Genomic DNA, 12763 nt, shown 5'->3' with positions numbered 1-12763 from the left:
TGGGCAGGGAGAAAAGAAGGCAGCATGAGAGCAGGAATTTATAGAAAATCATCCCACCAAAACTCCAAAAGCCATCAAATTATGACTCTAGCCAAAATTCAGAGGGGGCAAAACCCACAGAAAGACTGATGCAATTTCCTGGAAGATCCGCAGGAAAGGTCTGTTTCACCAGGACCAGGGTTTGGAAAGACCTCAGTGAAACTGGACCACAGTCATGTCAGGCCAGAATAAATCAGTCCTGCCTTTCAGGAACAGCCAATGGGCGCCTGGGTCCCTGGGTGCTCCTGTGTACATGACAATGGGGGTGGTTTCCAGACCTCCTGGCCAGGGATAGCAAGGGATGAAGGGATTGAAGTGGTGGTGAGAGAAATGCCTCACAAGAGTGAGCATGGAGCAAGGGCTAGTGCTGCCTCAGAGTAACGCTGTGGTGGGAGCTTAAGAAGCCCCCCCAGAACTTCCAAAACACTCAGTCCACAATGGCAAGAGGCTTATGGGAGACTGAAGAGGTCTCTTTGCTATCCCTGGGGCAGGACACCCAGATCCAGGCCACAATATGGGCCCCCATACCACCATAGAGGAGCAGAAACCTTTCTCACAACTCCAGAATAGAGGGGTTGCTTGTGATCATCTGCAGGCCAGAGCACAGGCAAGAGAGCAGTCAGAGCCTCTCCTTGGAGGAAATAAGGTCCCCATGGGATGTCCAATCCCTTCCACTTCTCAGATCCTTAGAAGTGCAATAAATCATTTATTTGTTGAGGAAATGATCAAAGGAAAAATAACTGACCAAAGAAAATTACTTTGTTCCCATGGAGAATTAAAATACACACCAGAAGATGACAAAATTGAAGTTTCTGTATCTAAAGCTTCTGGGAGAAATCGGAAATGGGCTCAGGTTATGTACAAGCTCAGAAAAGACTTTGAAAAACAAGTAAGGGAAGTGGAGGGAAAAAGAGGGAAGAAAAAAATGAGAGCAATATAGGAAAAATTACAAAAATTAAGTCATAAGCTTGCTGAAAGAAATAAAAAAATTTGTGAAGAAAATACCATGTTAAAAACCAGTTTAGGCCAATTGGAAAAAGAAACCCAAAAGGCAACTGAGGAGAAGATTGCCTTAAAAAGCAGAATTGGCTAGCTGTAAAAGGAAATTTAAAAAAAGCTATCTGAAGAAAATAATTCCTTCAAATGTAGAATGGAGCTAATGGAAGCTGATGACTTTGCAAGAAATCAAGAAACAATATAACAATACTAAAAGAATGAAAAATTAGAAGAAAATGTGACCTATCTCATTGGGAAGACAACTGACCTCAAAAACAGATCCAGATGAGATAACTTAAAAATTATTGGGCTACCTGAAACTCATGACCAGGAAAAGTGCCTAGACTTCATTTTCCAAGAAATAATACAGCAAAAATATCCTGAGATCCTGAAAGTGGAGGGTAAAATAGAAATTAAGAGAAAACACCACTGACCTCCTGAAAGAGATCCCAAAAGTGTAACTCCCAGGAATATTATAGCAAAATTCTAAAGCTCCCAAGGAAGTCAAAGAGAAAAATACTGCAAGTTTCTAGAAAGATAGAATTCAACTATCATGGCCCAACAGTCAGGATTACCCAGGATTTGGCAACATCTACCTTAAGAAGTGGGAGGTTTGGAATATGATATTCAAGAAGGCAAAAGAGCTTGGATTACAACCAAGAATAAACTACCCACCAAAACTCAGCATCCTCTTTCAGGGGAAAAGATGGATGTTCAATGAAACTGGAGACTGTCAAACTTTCTTGTTGAAAGGACCAGAGTTGAACAGAATGTTTGATCTCCAAGTACAGAGCTCAGGTGAAGCATAGAGAGGGTTGATGGGACCTAATTTTGAGGAACTTAATGATGCTGAACTGTGTGTATTCCTGTATGGGAAGAAGATACTGATAACTCATATGAACTCTTTCTCATTTATAAGAATAGTTAGAAGGAGCATTTATGGACAAGCACAGGAGGTAGTTGAATATAATGGTATAATATTGAGTCAATGGGTGATAAAGAAAGGACCTGGAGGAAAGGAAAGAAGAGGCAGAATGGGATAAGATATTTCATATAAGAAAGTCAATAAAAATACTTTTGTATTGGAGTGTTAGGAGGAAAGGCTGGGGGGGGGGGGAATGAGAAAGCCTTCATTCTCATCAGAAATGGCTCAGTGAGGAAATAACATATACAATTAATAGGGTATAGAAATCTATCTTAACCCTAGAAAAATGAGCAGAAAGCGATGGGATAAGGGGGATGAGGGAAGGGAGGTAATGAGTGATAGAAGAGAGGGAAGATCAGGGAAAAGGGTAATCAGAAACAACACACTACTGAACAGGGACAAGGTGAAAGGAGAGAGAAAATAGAATAAATGGGCATGAGGAGGAATAGAGTGGAGGGAACTACAGCTAGTAATAGGTATTGTGGGAAAAGATATTGAAGCAACTTCTCTGGTGGACTCCTGATAAAGAAGGCAACTCCGCCCCGAGACAGCCAATGGAACCTAAATAGACTGAAATACACTTTCCTTCATCTCATTTCATTTCTCTTGAGGTTTCTCTATCTTTTTGGGGAAGGAGGGTTTATTTTGCTTTCACAACAAGATTATTGTAATAATAATAATAATAATAATAATAATAATAATAAAAGTAAAATAATTATGATAATAAAAAGAAATGCATTTTCTGAAGATTAGCTGCATATCATGAAAGTTATGATTATAAAAGAATCATAGTTGTAGATATACCCAAATAATTAAAGGAGACCCCATGGTAAATCTAAATGGGTATAAGCATATTTCCAAAAAAATCTTATATGTGAGGAAGAGCAAAAAAAAATCACAAACATCTCATATAAACATGATAAGGATATGGATCATGAAGCAAGATATAGGAATTTCACATAGCATTGGTATTACATAAGTATCTGTGGAATATTTAAATACCCAGAAGGTCTTTAGTTCTTTGAATAGAGCCTTTATAAAAGATTTATGAAAATTCATGGACAGTAATAACATGGAATGAAAAGGCATAAATGGATGACAATCTGCTCTGGTGCAGGAAGAGCCTACACTGATGAAATCATAGACACATTAAGTGCTGAGGCATATGCAAGGAGCTTTGTTAAGCACAGTAAGAAAATGCACAACATTTGAGTAAGGCAGAAGCCATCCTAATGAGAATTTAGAATTTGTATGTAATGATTGCTGTGGGATTTCAAGTTGGAATGCATTCTACAGAACAAAAATCAAACATATTAAAAATTCACTGACTAAAATTTTATGTACCAAAAAACTCTAATACCATTCTGAAACTACCCCAAACCCTCAGGTAATATTCATAAATGAAGAATATGCTATTTCAGGTAGAATTCCACAGCATTCAATAATTCTCACAGCATTATTTCTTCCTTTTTAAAATCATCAGTCTTATAATTTACCTAAAATAATTCTTAGTAAACATACTTTTGAATCCAGTAAGTCCTTCTATTCCTCTATTTGCCCAAATTCACTGCTTGAAATTATAAAACAAAATTGTCAGGAACAGACACATATAATCAAGGAATTTAAGAGATGGAAAGGACCTGAGAAGGCATTTACTTTTCTGTCAGCCCAAAGAAAGATTCTACTGTACAACATTCCAAATAAGTGGCTATCCTTTGTTTTGTTGTTGTTTGCCTTTAATTCTTAGGCCCATAAATTTTATTCCAAAACAAACAGTTGAATTCTTGCCTTTTTGGGAAAAAATCAAGCAGTAGCCTACATGTTTTCTTATATTTTTTTTTACAGTAAGTTAGGTCAAACTGTACATATATTTTTCAACTGAATAGAACATTCTTTAGGAAGCACAGAATAAACTATAATCTGATATTTCCCAGTAGTTTGGCAATCTCACTTTTAAACCTATACTCCATTACATGGAAATATAATTATCTACTAAATGCAAGTTTTCAGTAAGATACAAGAAATATTACTGCTCTAGAATTTGTTATAGAGATTTGAATTCAAAATTTAGGCAACCAGAAAATGCTGCTTTGTTCACATTTCAGCCCATCTTACTGGCTACACAATTAAATATTTCATTTTGATCATTAACAATGTCTATGTAGCTTTTCCGGTGTTGGCCGCCCAAGCAGAGGAGCAGAAATGACACCTCGCAAGGGGAAGGAAAAGAAGGAAGAGCAGGTCATCAGCCTTGGAGCTCAGGTTGAAGAGGGAGAAAATGTGTTTGGTGTCTGCCATATCTTTCCTTCCTTCAATGACACCTTTGTTCATGTGACTGATCTCTCTGGCAAAGAAACCATCTGCAGAGTAACTGATGGAATGAAGGTCAAGGCTGACAGAGACGAATCTTCTCCCTATGCTGCTATGTTGGCTGCTCAAGATGTTGCCCAGAGATGTAAAGAATTAGGCATCACTTCCCTTCACATCAAACTTCGGGCAACAGGGGGAAACAGAACTAAGACATCTGGCCCTGGTGCACAGTCAGCCCTCACAGCTCTGGCACATTCTGGAACGGAGATTGGGTGCATTGAGGATGTCACTCCAATTCCTTCTGACAGCATTCACAGAAAGGGTGGTCGGGTGGTCGCAGAGGTCGCCATCTGTGAATATCGTTTCTGTATTATTTTTTTTTAACAATAAAAGCATCACAATGGTCCAAAAATAGTCTTTGTAACACTGACTCCATAAAATATAACTGAATGGAGATGCTTGGAAAACTGAGTTTGTGCAAGAATTTTGACTCTGCCATATCTTTCCTCCAAATTGGAAAAAAAATAAGTAAGTCAAAAAAATCCATGTCTTTACCTGTCATCTTATTAACCCCCAAAAAGTTGAAGCACTTACTAATGGAAATTATGTTGTTCTATAAAGAAATTCACTTTCATGACTCTACCATGACTCTACCTTCCTAAGACTTTGCATAGATTATAGGAATGCATTGATAAGTTATAAAATACATTTCAGTTCCTTTAGATTTTACCTATGATGGTTTTTACATCATTGCAGGTAGATTAAGTCAGCTTTGTGTTTTTGTTTTTGTGTATGTGTTTTAAACATGCACTCAACTAGGTATACATCAGAATAAATTTAAATTCCCTTTTTATCATTATAGTTAGCTAAAAAATTGCAAGACAGTCCACAAAACTTGGCATCTAACAATTGGAGTTCCAAGATGTAAGATATGAGCACTGGAAATCTTCAATGATGTGAATTTAATAGTGTTGAAAATATTCAGAAGAAAAAAAGTCCTGGTTGCAGACTTGAGGCATTTTGGTACCACATGTTAATTACATGATATCTCTCTTTTTTATTGATATTTTATTTTTCCAAACACATGTTATTAAAGTTTATTTTAACATTCATCCATATACACATGTATATTTCTACATTACAAAATTTCCTTCCACCCTTCCTTCACATTCCCCCATTCCTGCCCCACAGCAGTGAACAATCAGATTAACATTATACATACTCATTTGTGTTAAACATATTTAATTATTAGTCATTTTTGGTATGAGAAATTAGAATTAAGGGAGGAAAATACATAAGAGATACTATTTTACATGAATGAATCTGAAGTATTTTTGCTTTTTTGTTCGTATTGCTTTGTTTTATTTTGTTTTTCTTCCTCTGGATGGGGATAGCATTGGCCATAGCCACTCTAATAGGGTTGTCCTAGCTCTCTGAACTGCTGAAAGCAGCTGCATTCATCAAGGTTGATCATCTCACTATGCTGTTATTAATGTTCTCTTGGTTCTGCTCCCTTTGCTCAGCATCAGATCCTGTAATTCATTTCATGCATCTCTAGAGTCCAATCATTTATGGTTTCTTCAAGAACAATAGAATTCCCTAATATTTCTGAACCATAAACTTATTCAAAAATTCCCAATGCCTGATTGAAGGGCACCCCCTCAATTTCCAATTCTTTGCCACTACAAAAAAAATTTATGATTATTTTTGAACATGTGTGGCTTTTCCCATTTTTGATGGTAATATAGATCTAGAATTGGAATTGCTGGATCAAAGGTAATGAACAGTTTTCTTGCTCTTTGGGCATGGTTCTATATTGCTCTCCAGAATAGTTCACAACTCTACCAGCAATGCATCAATGTCCCACTCCATCTACAACCTCTCCAATATTGATCATTTTTCCTTTCTGTCATTTTAGTCAATCTGATAGGTATGAGGTGATACCACATAGTTGTTTTAATTTGCATTGGAACATTTTTTCATATATAGCTTTAATGTCTTCATTTGAAAAATGTGTATTTATATTCTTTGACTATCAATTGGGGAATGACTTGCAAACATAAATGTGATACAGTTCTCTATTTATTTTAGAAATGAGACCTTTATCACAACTCCTAGTTGTAAAGATTGTTTCACAACTTTCTCCTCTTTTTCTGATTTTGGCAGCATTGATTTTATTGGTGCAATAACTTTTTAATTTAATATAGTCAAAATTATTCATTTTGCAAATTATAATGTACTCTCCATTTCTTATTTGGTCATAGATTTGTCCTTTTTCCTTAGATGTGATAGATTGTTTTTTGGTCTATTCATTTATCTTTGTTTTCTCCCTTTCTGTCAAAATCCATAGCCATTTTCACCTTATTTTGATATAGGGTATGCGATGTGGGCCTATGCCTAGTTTTTGTCATACTGTTTTTCAGTTTACCCAACAATTTTTGTCAAATAGTGAATTCTTATCCCAGAAGATGATGTATTTTGTTTTACTAAACAGAAAATTTTTGTTGTCATTTACTGCTGTTATGTTTGAATTTATCCTAATCCACTAATCTATTAATCTGTTTCTTAACCAATACCAGACAGTTTTGATGACTGCTGCTTAATAGTATAGTTTTAGATCTGGTAGAACTAGGCCACCTTCCTTTCTATTTTTTCCTCAGTTCCCTTGCTATTCCTGATTTTTTGTTGCTCCAGATGAATTTTGTTACTAATTTTATTCTAGCTTGGTAAAATAATTATTTGGTAGTTTGAATGGTATGGCACCTAATTTGAGTGGAATTGTCATTTTTATTTTATAGGTCAACCTAAACACAAGCAAATGACATTTTTTGAATTATTGAGATCTCACTTTATTTGGATGAGAAGTGTTTTATAATCATGTTCATACAGTTTGTGGGTTTGCCTTGAGGTAGATTGTCAAATATTTAATGCTGTTCACAGTTACTTTAAATCGAATTTCTCTTTCTATCTTTTGCTCTTGGAGTTTGTTGTTCACATATAGAAATACTGATGATTACTTTGGGTTTATTTTATATCGTACTACTTTTCTGAATTTGTTATTTTTTTCAGGGAGTTTTTTAGATGATTTTCTCAGGTTCTCTAAGTATATGATCATATCATCTGCAAAGAATGAAAGCTTTGCTTCCTCGTTGCCAATTTTGATTCCTTCAATTTCTTTTTCTTCTCTTATTGCTAAAGTTAACATTTCTAATACTATATTGAATAGTAATGAAAATAATAGATATCCTTGTTTCACCCCCATTCTTATTGGAAATGCTGCAAATTTATTCCCATTACATAAAAAATTTATGATATATATATATATATATATATATATATATATATATGTACTAATTATTTTCAGGAAAACTTCATGTATTCCTAAACTTTCTAGTATTTTTAATAGGAATGGATGTTGTATTTTATCAAAGATCTTTGCAGCATCTATTTAAATAATCATATGATTTTGGTTGGTTTTCATATTGATATGTTCAATAATATTGTATGTTTTCATAATACTGAACCATTCCTGCCTACCTGAAATAATTCTTACCTTTTCTGGTATATTAAAATAGTAATAACTTGCTGTAATCTCATTGCTAAAATTTTGTTTAAGATTTTTTCATCAATGTTCACTAGAAAGATAGGTCTATAATTTTGTCTGGATAGATTCTTCCTGGTTTAGGTATCAGCACCATGTTGGTGTTATGAAAGGAATTTGGCAGAATGCTTTCTTTTTAAATTGATATTTTATTTTTCCAAATACAGGTTGTTAAAACTTTTTCAGCATTCATCCATATGCATATGTATATTCTTAAGGTACAAAATTTCTTTCCACTCTCCTTTCCCACCTTCTTCTCCTCAGTGGCAAAATAGGTAAATATTGTACCAACATATTTTTAATTAACATATTTTCAAATTAATCATTTTTGGTATGAGAAATTAGGATTAAGGGAAAGAGATACATAAGAGATAATTCATCAGATTCTGAAAGAATTTTTTCTTTTGTTTTCTTTTTCTTTATCTGAATTGGGATAGTATTGTTTCTCCTATTTTTAAAAATAGTTTATGTAGAATAGGAATTCATTGTTCATTAAATGTTTGGTAGAATTCACTTATAAATTCATCTAGATGAGAAGATTTTTTCTTAGGAAGTTTATTGATGGTTTCTTCACTTTCTTTTTACTGAACTGGGATTATTTAAGTATGTTGTTTCATCTTCTGTTAATCTGGACAGTTTGTAATTTTTTGTAAAGATTCATCCATTCATTCAGGTTATCAAAGTTATTGGCATAGCATTTGGAAAAGTAATTCCAAATAATCTCTTTAATTTCCTCCTCATTTGGTGGTTAGTTCATATTTTTCATTCTTGATACTGAGAATTGGGTTATCTTTTTTAAATCAGATTAACCAAAAGTTTATGTATTTTACAGGATTTTTCATAAAACCAACTCTTAAACTCTTAGTTTTATTAGACCAATTGTTTTCTTGCTTTCAGTTTTATTAATCTCTCCCTTGATTTTCATAATTTCTAATTTGACATTTAATTGGAGAGTGTTGCTTTTTTCCTTAGCTTTTTCATCCACATACCAAATTCATTCATCTCCTTTTGCTCTATTTTATTCATATAAGCATTTAGAGATATAAAGTTTCCCCTCAACACTTCCTTGGCTACATCCCATAAATTTTAGTATGATGTCTCATTATTATCATTTTCTTGGATATGATTATTCATTATTTCTCTGATTGCTGTTTCATCCCCTCATTATTTAAAATTGTTATTTAATTTCCAATTAGTTTTTGGTTTAATTTTCTATGACCCTTTATTACATGTATTTTTTGCTTTATAATCTGAGAAGTCTGCATTTTTTATTTTTGTCTTTCTGCATTTGATTATAAGGTTTTTATGCCCTAGGACATGGTCAATTTTGTTATATGTGCCATGTACTACCAAAAAACCAGTATGTTCTTTTGTAGCCCCATTAAGTTTTTTCCAGAGGTCTATCATACCTAAGTATTCTAAGATTTCATTCTCTTTCTTAACTTCCTTCTTGTCTGTTTTGTCATTAGATTTAGCTAGTTTTGGGAGAGGGAGCTTGAGGTCCCCCATTATTAAAGTTTTGTTGTCTATGTCTCCTTGTAATTCACTTAGGCTTTCCTCTAAAAATGTGGATGCCATACCACTAAGTGCATATGTGTTTAATAATGACATAGCTTCATTACTTATGGTTCCTTTTAAGAAGATATGGAATTCAGGGGTGGCTAGGTGGCTCAGTGGACAGAGCACTGGCCCTGGAGTCAGGAGTACCTGAGTTCAAATCTGCCCTCAGACACTTAATAATTGCCTAGCTGTGGGGCATTTGGCAAGCCACTTAACCCCATTTGCCTTGAAAAAATCCCTAAAAAAAAAAGATACCGAATTCTCAAGAATTATGTGTTATATCTTCCTTTGTAGGGTTGTATCAATGGTATTGACTAAAATTTGTTTTGTTTTATTTATTTATCTTTGTATTTATATTTTTATGAATCTCTTGAGTCTTGTATTTGGTTATTGAATTCTCTGATCAGTTCTAGTCTTTTTGTCAGGAAATTTTGGATGTCCTCTATTTCCCCTGAATTTTTTAGTCTACTCTGAATTTTCCAGGGTAAAATATTCTTAGTTGCCACCAGGTCCTTTGACCTTGATATTTCAGGTCCTCTGGTCCCTCTGTGTTGAGGCTGATATATCCTTTGTGTGCTGATTGTGTTACCTTTGTATTTAAATTTATTTCTTTTTAGCTACTCACAGAATTTTCTCCTTTGAGAGTTTGGGATTTGGCTATAACATCCCTTCAAGTTTTCAACCTGGGGACTCTTTCTATAGAATTCTGTGTATTTTTTTTCAAATGGCTATATTGATTTCTTGTACTAGTAAATTTGGACAGTTTTCCTTGATAATTGCTTAGATGATGTTTTCTAGGTTCTTTTTTTGATCTAGGCTTTCTGATAGTCTGATGATTAATAAATTATCTCTTCTGGATCTATTTTCCAGGTAGTTTGTTTTTCTTAAAAGGTACTTTATATTTTCTTCAAATTTTTTCACCTTTTTTTTTGTTTGATGGAATATTGTAATCTTGTAGATTCATTAGTTTCTATTTGTTCAATTCTAATTTTTATGGTTTTATTGTCTCCAATTAACTTTTGTGCTTCCTTTTCCAGTTGGTTATTTTTGCTTTTAAGGAGCTGATTTCTTTGGTCAAATTTTCATAATTTTCCTGCATGACTCTCATTTCTTTTTTCTATATTTCTTCTTCCCTATCTTCTTTGCTTTTTATTTTTTTTAAATTCTTCTTTGAACTTTGAATTTGAGTCTAATACATAGACTCTTTTGAAACTTCTCCTGTGAATAATTTTTCACTAATTTCTTATTCTGACATGGCATTGCTATCATCTTTATCTGAAAAGCAATTTTCTAAGGTGAGTCCTCAGCTTTTTTTGCTAATCTTAGTTGTTGTAATTCTGCTCCTGGGATATAGGTGGTATAGATCCAAGATTTTATGCTGGGACTTGCCTTTGCAATGGTTTGTTCCTAACCTAGACCTGCCTTTTGACCCAATATTCCCAAGGTTCAGACTTTATTTAAGGTTGTGATGCTCCCTGCTGGCTTGCTGTCTAGCTGCCAGGACCTATATTATTGTCAAGCTGTCAGGACCTATATTATACTGTGGCTAAGAACTCCTACTGGTTTCCCCTGTTCTCCTGACTCTTGGACTTTACTCCCCCCCGCCCAAGAGAAAGACTTCCCCCTGAAGATCATGATTTCTACCTTTGAAAACATCTTTGGATTTTTTCTTTTTCTGGGTGGTATCTATAACTTTAAAGTCAGTGCAGAGGCTTCATTTATCTTCATTTATCTTTGGAAAGGAGAAACTTGAGCATGTTAGCTTCACACCACCATCTTGGCTCCACCCTGGAAGTTTGATTGCATATCTCTCATCTCCAAACATTTGATAAGATGATTGTTGCTATGTTGACATGTAACCACAAGCTGGTGTTCCTGGGTAATAATATGTTGGTGTAGTATCTGGATGAGGGACTCCTGAAGTAGGGCAATGGATAGTTAACGAAGTACCTACTGACAATGCCATGTTGGTCCCAGCAATTATTCCTATAGTCATACCATTGTCTATTGGAGGAGGGCAGGAGCAGAATGCATAGTTGCTGATATTCCATTTGGTTGTACAACAATGGTGTGATGAAATAGTGATATGTTGCTGCATATAAAGATTCTTTGTAGTAAGCACCTTGCTGTGAAAATTGATTCTGCTGAGCATAAGCACTTCAAACTGGGAACACTACAGTCTGATAAGGGGTTGAGTGATGATTAATAAGGTGGCACTCTCCCACTGGTGAGTGAACATGGCACTTTATATGGTGTTCTAGGTGTATAAACTGTTTGGAAAGTAGGATTTGCTCCAGGGTACATATTGGGGGAATAGGCAGGAGCAGCCATGGCTTAGCCCATTGAGAAGTCAAATAGATAGCCAATTCCTTTGGCATCTCCATAAGGAACCCTTGGAGATACAGGGCTATAAACAGGATTCATGATTCCAAGAATGAGTAGCGATGACTGGACAGGTAGAATGGCTATCTTGTTGGCCACTGCAGAGGCTCTCCCTGTATCTCTGCAGCTAAGGTGAAGTATTGGGTGGCCTATAAGAGAATATTCTTGATCGTATCTTTGGACCACTTTACAGTTTTGTTTCTTCATTTCATTCTCCCCCTCCCTGATCAAATAATACTAGAGCTTATTCTTCATCTGCTCAGTGGTATCTTTCACTCCCTACTTTGAACATATATTCATCTTATACAAATTTTATTTGTTGACTAGTGTTAAATTATAACAAGTTATGTTTTATTTTTACCTTTGTATTCAAGCACCTAGTTCAGTGTCCTGGACAGAAAGGGTATTTCACAAATATTTATTAAATTGAAAATATCCCTCTCTATAACTTTTCCATATTGGTACTAGTTTTGCCCTTCAGATTCCATTAAAAGAATGCTAGATATTTGTTTACATGAGAATTTGTGATGGCGGTTATGTAGCTCCTTGTCCTCTGTCAAATTTTGAAACATCCTATTTCCTTTACTGTTAAAGATATACCATGAATTATGAATTCTTTCAAGTTCTTAGTTTTTATTTCCTGGTTGATTACTACAAGTTTTTAGTGCTATTCCAAAAACTGTGGTGTCTGGAACTTAATACAATTTCCAGATGTATTTTGATGAGGGCAAAGTAACTGAATTATAAGTTCTATAATTTTTACTAGTTTCTTTGATATTTTGCAACCTAAATTTTTATAAGATTTTTGACTACTATTTAAATATGTATAAGTCCACAAAATCTTTATTTATACATAAAATGTTAGATAATATATTCAGATACGTGTTTTATATTTGGAGTTTTCAGTCCACTAAAAAAATCTCCTTTATGTTTAAATTATTCTTTACCTA

At 34.4% G+C, this 12763-nt stretch overlaps 2 pseudogenes; one reads left to right on the top strand and one right to left on the bottom strand.

Annotated features, from left to right (window-relative positions):
• Positions 1-4149: 4149 nt before the first annotated feature.
• LOC141516330 (small ribosomal subunit protein uS11-like) lies at positions 4150-4626 on the top strand (annotated as a pseudogene).
• Positions 4627-11274: 6648 nt separating this feature from the next.
• LOC141519251 (myelin-associated neurite-outgrowth inhibitor-like) lies at positions 11275-11855 on the bottom strand (annotated as a pseudogene).
• Positions 11856-12763: the final 908 nt, after the last annotated feature.

The sequence above is a fragment of the Macrotis lagotis genome, chromosome 3, assembly GCF_037893015.1.
Source record: "Macrotis lagotis isolate mMagLag1 chromosome 3, bilby.v1.9.chrom.fasta, whole genome shotgun sequence".
NCBI classification, from domain to species: domain Eukaryota; kingdom Metazoa; phylum Chordata; class Mammalia; order Peramelemorphia; family Peramelidae; genus Macrotis; species Macrotis lagotis.
Note: the sequence above shows the minus strand (reverse complement) of the source record. Positions and strands in the feature narration are given on the sequence as shown.